General features: G+C 41.1%; 1 protein-coding gene across 1 annotated transcript in view; it reads left to right on the forward strand.

Annotated features, from left to right (window-relative positions):
* The window catches only part of LOC109377943 (olfactory receptor 7A17-like), a 69,353-nt gene that overhangs the window by 869 nt on the left and 60,391 nt on the right, over positions 1-8,093 (forward strand). The gene's annotated exons all lie outside the window — the stretch shown is intronic.

An 8,093-nucleotide genomic window follows, 5' to 3' on the forward strand; every position in this document is an offset into this window, starting at 1 on the left:
TATAAAGGGGGCTCTGAAAAGATTCTTTGGGATGACAGATATTAAAAGGACAATCATGCTGAGGCTGAAAAAGTGCCCTTGATTTCTTGGCTCGAAGTCCAAATTCAGACATTGTGATTCTTTAAACAGATTGTGTTTGTGGAATTTGCTTCTTTTATTTATATTTTGGAATTTCTATTTGTTTTAGTTCAACTTCTGTATAGAATTTACAAAAATTATTTATTTATTTCAATTACAGTTGACATTCAATATAATCTTATATTAGTTTCAGGTGTTCATTGTAGTTGTTAGACATTTATATAATTTATGTAATGATCCCTTTTTAGTCTAGTACCCTCCTGGCACTATACATATTTGTTGCATGCTATATTTCTTAATCCCTTCATTTTTTTCATCCAGCCTCCCACTCCTCAGGCAAACATCAGTTTGTTCTCTGTATCTATGAGTCTGTCTCTTTAGTTTGTTCATTTATTTTGTTCTTTAGATTCCACATATAAGTGAGATCATATGGTATTTGTCTTTCTCTGTCTGACTGATTTCACTTAGCATAGTACCCTCCAGGTCCACCCATGTTGTCACAAATGGTAAGATTTCATTCAATTTTATAGCTGAGCCATAATCTATTGCGTATTCTTGTGTGAACCTCATCTTCTTTATCCAGTCATCAATTGAATGGAACTTAGGTTTCTTCCATATCTTGGCTAATGTAAATAATGCTGCATTGACAATAGGGGTGCATATATCTTTCAAAAGAGTGTTTTGGATTTTGTTGGATATATACCCAGAAGTAGAATTGTTGGTCATAAGGTAGTTCTCTTTTTAATTTTTTAGGAAACTCTATACTGCATTCCATATTGGCTGCACCAATTTGCAATCTCACCAACAGTGCACGAGGGGTTTTTTCTCTACATCCTCACCAACACTTGTTTTTTGTTGATTTTTCGTGATGGCCAATCTGATAGGTGTGAGGACATATCTTATTGTGGTTGTAATGTATTTTCTGATGATAGTGACGTGGAGCATTTTTCATACATCTACTGGGCATCGTATGTTGTCTTTGGAGAAATGTCTATTCAGGTCCTCTGCCCATTGTTTAATGAGTATTTTTGTTTTTTTCAGGTTGAGTTGTATGAGTTCTTTATACATTTGGGATATTAACCTTTTATCAGATATATTATTGGCAAATGTTTTCTCTCAGTCAGTTAGTTGTCTTTTGGTCTTCTTGATTGTTTTCTTTGCTGTGCAAAAACTTTTTAGTTGGGTGGAGTTCCAAGCGTTTATTAATTTTTTTGTTTTCATTGCCCCCCAAAATATATCAGAAAACAAATGTTACTAAGAGCAATGTTTACCGCCTATGTTATCTCTAGGAATTTTATGGTTTCGAGCCTTACATTTAAGTCTTTAATATATGTTGAGTTTATTCTTGTATATGGTATAAGAAGTGGTCTAGTTTCATTTTTTTGCATGTATATGTCCAGTTTTCAGAACATCATTTTATTGAATTGACAGTCTGTATCTTACTGTGCATTCTTGCCTCATTTATCATAGATTAAATGATGATGTAAGTGTCGGGGTTTTTTTTGGCCTCTGTATTCTATTTATTGAATTATGTCTGTTTTTATGCCAGTACCATGGTGCTTTGATTACTATAGCCTTGTAGTATAGTTTGATATCAGGTAGCATGATATCTTCAACTTTGTTTTTCTCACGAGTGCTGTGATTTTTCGAGGTATTTTGTGGTTCCATATAGATTTTAAGGTTATTTGTTCTAGTCTATGAAAAATGCTATATTAATATTTCGATATCAGTTCATTTTCTATACACCAATAATGAACTGTAAGAAAGAGAATGCAAAACAGGATCCCATTTATAATTGCAACAAATAAAATACCTAGGGGGCAGCCTGTTGGCTCAGGTGGTTAGAGTGCAGATACATAATACCAAGATTGCTGGTTTGAGCCCCACATGGGACAGTGAGCTGCACCCTCTACAACTAGATTGCAAACAATGGCTTGACTTGGAGTTGCAGCGTGCTGGAGAAAACACACTATTCCCAATAAAGTTTTTAAAAAATACGTAGGAATAAATTTGACTTAAGAGGGAAAAGACTTGTACTCAGAAAAGTATATGACAGGAAGAAATTGAAGAAGATACAAATAAATAGAAGCCTATATGGTGCTATTGGACAAGAAGAATTAACATCATTAAATGTCCATTCTACCCAAAGCAATCTGTACACTCAATGCAATCCCTATTTAAATATCAATGGAATTATCCTCTATACAATTTTAGTAACCATTTGATTCAGTTTCTGCTTTGTCTGTCTTACGGACAGATTTCCCCTGTCCTTTTACTACCTTCACAACGTTTTTTCCAATCTTGATCAGAAATATTTAAAAATTTCTGTTTACTTCATGGGCAACATGGATTTTTGAAGAATAATTTCTTTTCAGAAAACATATATTATTGTGAGTAATCTGTTCTCGTTTGATAGAATAGTCATAAGTTGCAGTACTTGAATAAAAAAAATTTCACTTGGCTACTAAGCCAACTGATACCATTTTATTTCATAGGAATATTTGAAACCACAGTTTTCACTTTTGTGTCTCTCTTTCTTTCTGCATCAGTAGCTTCACTGCTCTTCCTGACAATGTGGACTTCATCATTGTTTACTTTAAGCCTCAGCCTCTTGATAGTGTTGCTATGGGCTGGGAAGGCCTGGGGCACTAGCCTGGCCCCCCACTACTTGAGATTCAGACCTGAGCCAACTTGTGGCTGGACCAGCCCTTGTGGTCTTTATAATAATTGCAACAACCATCAGGAAAGTATGAAAACACAAGGTTTACTCTCACAGGTCCAGCATGTCTGAGGAACACACAGGAGGGTCTATGGGAGAGAGAGAGAGACAGAGACAAAGAGAATGGACTGAATGTGTGTGTGTGTGGACACTTGCATGCTTATCTAGGAGCCATGTCATACACCTAACAATATGATTTTTTGAGATATATGTCTGTGAAATGGAACTCTCGTAAATCAAAAGTGTAATGTCAGGCATTCACATGAGTAACATGCTACTGTATTTTATTCCTCGTCTCCTGTTGTTTTTGTTTTTTTGTCTAATTGACCTTGGTGTCCAGAATAGCTACGATAGTCACTGGTAAAACTGATTATCAAGTATATAGCTCCCAGTGGGGTGTATATGGAAACATACATGAGAAGTTTGGAGACAAATGGAAAATGAGGTCTATATGAGATTCTGAGCTAAGATTGAGGTAAGGCACCTGGGGCTTCAGAGGAGAGAAACGACAATAGCAGGACAATAAAAAGAACAGAAATTCAGTACAGTAAGTGCCCGACTTACAAACATTCGAGTTGCGAATGCTCACAGATATGAACAGACCTGGTATTATGAACATTTGTAGGTATGAACAGATCGAAGAAGTAGCTTATGTGTGTGCCAGACGTTGTCACAGTGGTGCTGCTGTGTGCTTACTGTACAGTGCGATAGTGTATAGTAGTAGAGTGCTCAATCAGGTCCCAGGATGTCTGGAAGCAAGAGAAAAAGCAGTGGTGATGTGGAGGGGACTGCTAGGAAGCATCTAAGGTGAATAAGACTCACTTTGTCAGACTTACTAATGAAACTGACTTACAAACATTCTCCCGAAATGAAACTTATTCATAAGTTGGAAACTTACTATAGTTAGAAGTTTGACCTATTCTATACATAGGTCATAAAATGTTATTTCTGATGATATCTCTTATTATGGGCAAGGCCCCAAATTAACATTCTTTAAGGAAAAGGTAAATGTTTCTCTTGGGCCTGCAGGGTCTGAAAAAGAATCCACATACATATCTTGAGGTGACTTGTTCTGAACGTCTACCATAGTGACCCAGTTTCATTCTTTTGCATGTCTCTGTCCCGTGTTCCCATCACCATTTATTAGAGAGACTCTCCTTTCCTCATTGTATGTTTTTGGAACCTTTCTCATAAATTTATGACCATATATGTGTGGGTTTATTTATTTCTGCACTCTATTCCATTCCGTTGATCTTTGTGTCCGTTGTTATATCAGTACCATTGTTGATGAAAGACTGTCCAGTCTACAAAAAGTCTTTTAAGTGTTTATTCAAGCCTAAATGGCAAGAGTTGCTGGAAGCAACATCTCAATAGATTGAGAAAATGCTCGTGGGAACTGCAGTTCTGCAGCTCATTGTTTACATTAGACTAGAAGGAGACATAAAGAAGGTTTCATTAAATTCGTTGGTGGAAGATTTGGAAGGTGGCAGAAAGTAGATTGGGGAAATCTCTGGGACTGGATGAAAAGTAAAACAGAGAGACACATATTTATTACATTGGTGGGTATAGAGCATTAACATATAAGCACGTAGAGATGATATGTGGGCAAGGATAGCAATGTGGTCTCACTCTGGTGATGAGAGTGGTGCCTCCAAGGGTCTGGAAAAGAACATTTTGACATTTCAAATGTATATTATCTTAGATGCACAGAGACAATAGACAATTTCAAAGTGAAAGATTGACCTTTGTCAAGGAAGCTATAGGCCTAGGATGTGCTACCCACTATGACTCGCTTTTAGTTAGCAATTTTTATGTTTTAGTCACCCTGTGTGGTTAGTTTGGTGTCTGGGTTTGTAATGCTTATGAAGCTTGTCTGGTTGAGTATGTGGCCCCTTTTTCATCCACACCATACTGTTCTGATTCCTAAAGCTTTGTAATAGAGTTCAAAATCCAAGAGTGTGATGCCTACAGCTTTGTTCTGCTTTCTCAAGAATGGTTTGGAGGACTTCCAGTAAGATGGCGGAATAGACCGGCACTGTGCCAACTGCCTTTCAGGATCACATGAAAATTACAAACAGTTTACACAGCATTCAAGCTCGGAGGTCCCCTGAACACTAGATGAACAGAACCTCTAAATGAAGGATTTAAAGAAGAGGTCACGTGGAGACTGGTAGGAGGTGTAGAGACGTGAGGCAGTCTAACTCCAGGCCGACGGAGAGAGGGCGAACCTCGCGAGTGACACCTCAGTGGCAGAGAGATTTCTCTTGTTGGGGAAAAGACCCTCCGGCCCCACACTGCCCCACCCAGACCAGAGTTACTTTGCCTGGGAGAGGAATTCCATGATAGCTGGCAGTAGAAACTAGTAAGGACTCTCTTTGCTCACTCGGTGAGGCAGAGTGCAGCTAGAGGACCAGTCGCCCTCCTATGGAGCTGGCACACAGATGCGCTCACTGGTGAGCACTCACCTGGTCCCTGGCAGAGGGAGTGGCTGCGTGAGTGGGGGCCCAGGAGCCTGTGAGGAAGGACTGAACTGAGAGCCTTTAGTGCTGGAGCTGGAGGTTTGGGGACCATTGTTGCCCTTGTGTGGAGCTGGCACCCAAGTAGTGTATAGGAGTGCGCTGTTTTTTCAGGGTTGGGCCCTCCCACAGAGGCTCAGGTATGGTACCGCATTGGTCCGGTGGAATTGGAACATGCTGCCTTGGGTTCCCCTTGTCCGCGCTGCATGTGCAGAGTTGCCAGTATGGCATCTGGCCGTCGGGCTGCTCTGCCTATTATGTGGGTTGCTGATTGGGACAGGCAGACACTGGGAGTTTTCCTGGGAATGTTGGGCGAGGAGCTGTGTGCCTTCGTGATCTGGCCTAGGCATTCATGGCGCTTTTGTGCAGGCTGGTTGCCGGTACAGGAGCGCTCGCTGCTCTAACTTGGTGGGGGCCACTGACCACACCACATGGTGCCTTGGCAGAGTGCCAAGGCCCATCTAGAGCTGCATTGCTCGGCACACCCTGAGTCCCTGGTGCCTGGCACCCACCACCATAGGGCACAGAGAGTTTTGCAGCACCGAGCAGCCCTCAGCAAACTGTGAGGATTTTTGGTGGTGAGCACGGCTCCAGAGCACATGGCAGCTAATTGTGGGAAGCTCACTTCAAGCCTGAGAGAGAGGCTGGCTCTTGATGCGTTGGGCTCTTCCCCCAACACAGCTGGTGCTCAGTCACCCAGCGACTCTCTATTGTTGAGCAAGTGGTTTGCAGATTAAAGCAGGTGAAGAACTTTTTTCCTCTCTCTTTTTTATCCTTCCTTTTGCCCCTTTTCACCCATTTTTTATTATTCTTTTTTCTTTTTCTTTCATGTTTGTGTTCCTTTTTCTTCTTTTTTTCATCTGTTTTCTTTTTGTTGCTGTTTCTCAGGCTTATTGTTCTGGCTATTGTTTTGGTTAATGTTTTTCTGTCTTGTTCTTCTGATTTTGTATTTGCATTTTTGTCTCTTTCATATTTTTTTGGTCTTTTTTTGTCTTATCGTTGTTTATCATGTTTTTGTGGAGGTGTATTTGTTTTTGGGTGTTGTTGGGTTGTCTTGCTTTGTTTTGTTTTATGAAGTGGACGTAGTTCATTAGTTCAGGAGCTGAGACTACACTGAATTTGTAGAAACCTCTGACCACAGCCTTTACGCACCTGTAACACCACCTCGCCCAACTACAGCAGCATTGCCAGGGGTAATTGGGGTACTGGGGTGACTGGCCCCACACCAACAAACTCTGAAATGTGTTTTTTACAACAGAAGGTGGTCCTCAGAGGCCTGGGCTTATCTTGGTAATGATCAGTGACCACAATCCTGCACCACAGCCACTCGGGAGCAGCTTTCGTGAATTTGTGAGCATGAGGTGGAGGCTGGCTATAGTGCCCTTGGGACAATATACAAGGGTGTTACAGGCCGGATATTAGCATAAGGCCTGAAATTGCATTAACGTCTTAAAAACCATCAGTCATGTCTCGTAACTCACTTGAACTCCATCCCACCCAGGTAGTGCCACATTGCCAAGAGCACCCTCAACAGTGGGTCAAATAGCCAGACACATGCTCCTAAAGAGCCTCTTTCAATAGTTGGTCCTTACCTGCATCTAACAGGTAGCAACAGCCTTAGGCTGCCCTGGGCCTTTTGCCAAACTGCCTCAGAACCAATGTTGGTGGCAGGCAGCCTCAGGTCACACAGAGACCATCCCCACATTACCCCAGGTCCAGCACAGGAAGCAGCCAACCAGATACAGTCACGAGGCACCTACCAAATAGCTACAAACTGGTAACAGACAGGGCTGTAACACCTCAGAGTGGGTGCCCCACACAAGAGACACCAGAACCAATACACCCAGAGGTCAGTGTTAGACAAGAGCAGAGTACTACCTGGTTGCACCTACAAGTGCCACTTTCAAAGGAAATTTTCCCAGGCACAAGAGTCCACAATGGCCAAGACTCCTCTGACGGGGGTCAACCTCCATATTGCATATCAAACACTGTGAACAGAGCTAATTCTACCGGCTAGTCAGCCTGAGGGCAATCCCACCCTCTGACAAGCCAAAAGCAATTAATGATCAACTTCAACAGTGACACCTCTGGAACATATGGAAAGAAGAATAGGGTGACTATGCAATCCGAATATAAAGGACACATACTACATAAAGCCACCCAGCAATGACTGAGAGACATAGCTTATCTACCTAATATATCAAAGAAATCACAGAACAGCAGGCAGAATGAAGAAATGAAGAAACATGTCCAAAATACCAGATCAGAAGTAACCCCCAGAAATGGAACTAAAAGAAACAGAGTGTCCAACCTTTCAGACACAGAGTTTAGAACTAATGATAAGAATGTTTAAGGAACTTACTGAGGACATCAAGAAGGATTAAGAAATCATAAAAAACACCCAGTTGGAACAAATAAATACAACTTAAATGAAAAACACACTCGAAGGAATCACCAGTAGATTAGATGAAGCAGAGGATCGATTCAGCAATTTGGAAGACAAAAATAGCAGAAATCACCCAGTCAAAACAACAAAAAGGAAAACAGAATAAAAACAATGCAAATAGTTTAAGAGACCTCCGAGACAACATCAAGCGCAACTTCATTAACATCATAGGAATACCAGAAGGAGAAGAGAAGAAGCATGGGATAGAGAATGTATTTGAAGTAATAATGACTGACAACTTCCCTACCCTGGTGAGTGAAATCGTCATACAAGCCCAGGGAGTGCAGAGAATTCCAAACAAGCTGAACCCAAACAGGCCCACACCAAGACACAT

Source organism: Hipposideros armiger, unplaced genomic scaffold (assembly GCF_001890085.2).
Source record: "Hipposideros armiger isolate ML-2016 unplaced genomic scaffold, ASM189008v1 scaffold_1652, whole genome shotgun sequence".
Lineage (NCBI taxonomy): Eukaryota > Metazoa > Chordata > Mammalia > Chiroptera > Hipposideridae > Hipposideros > Hipposideros armiger.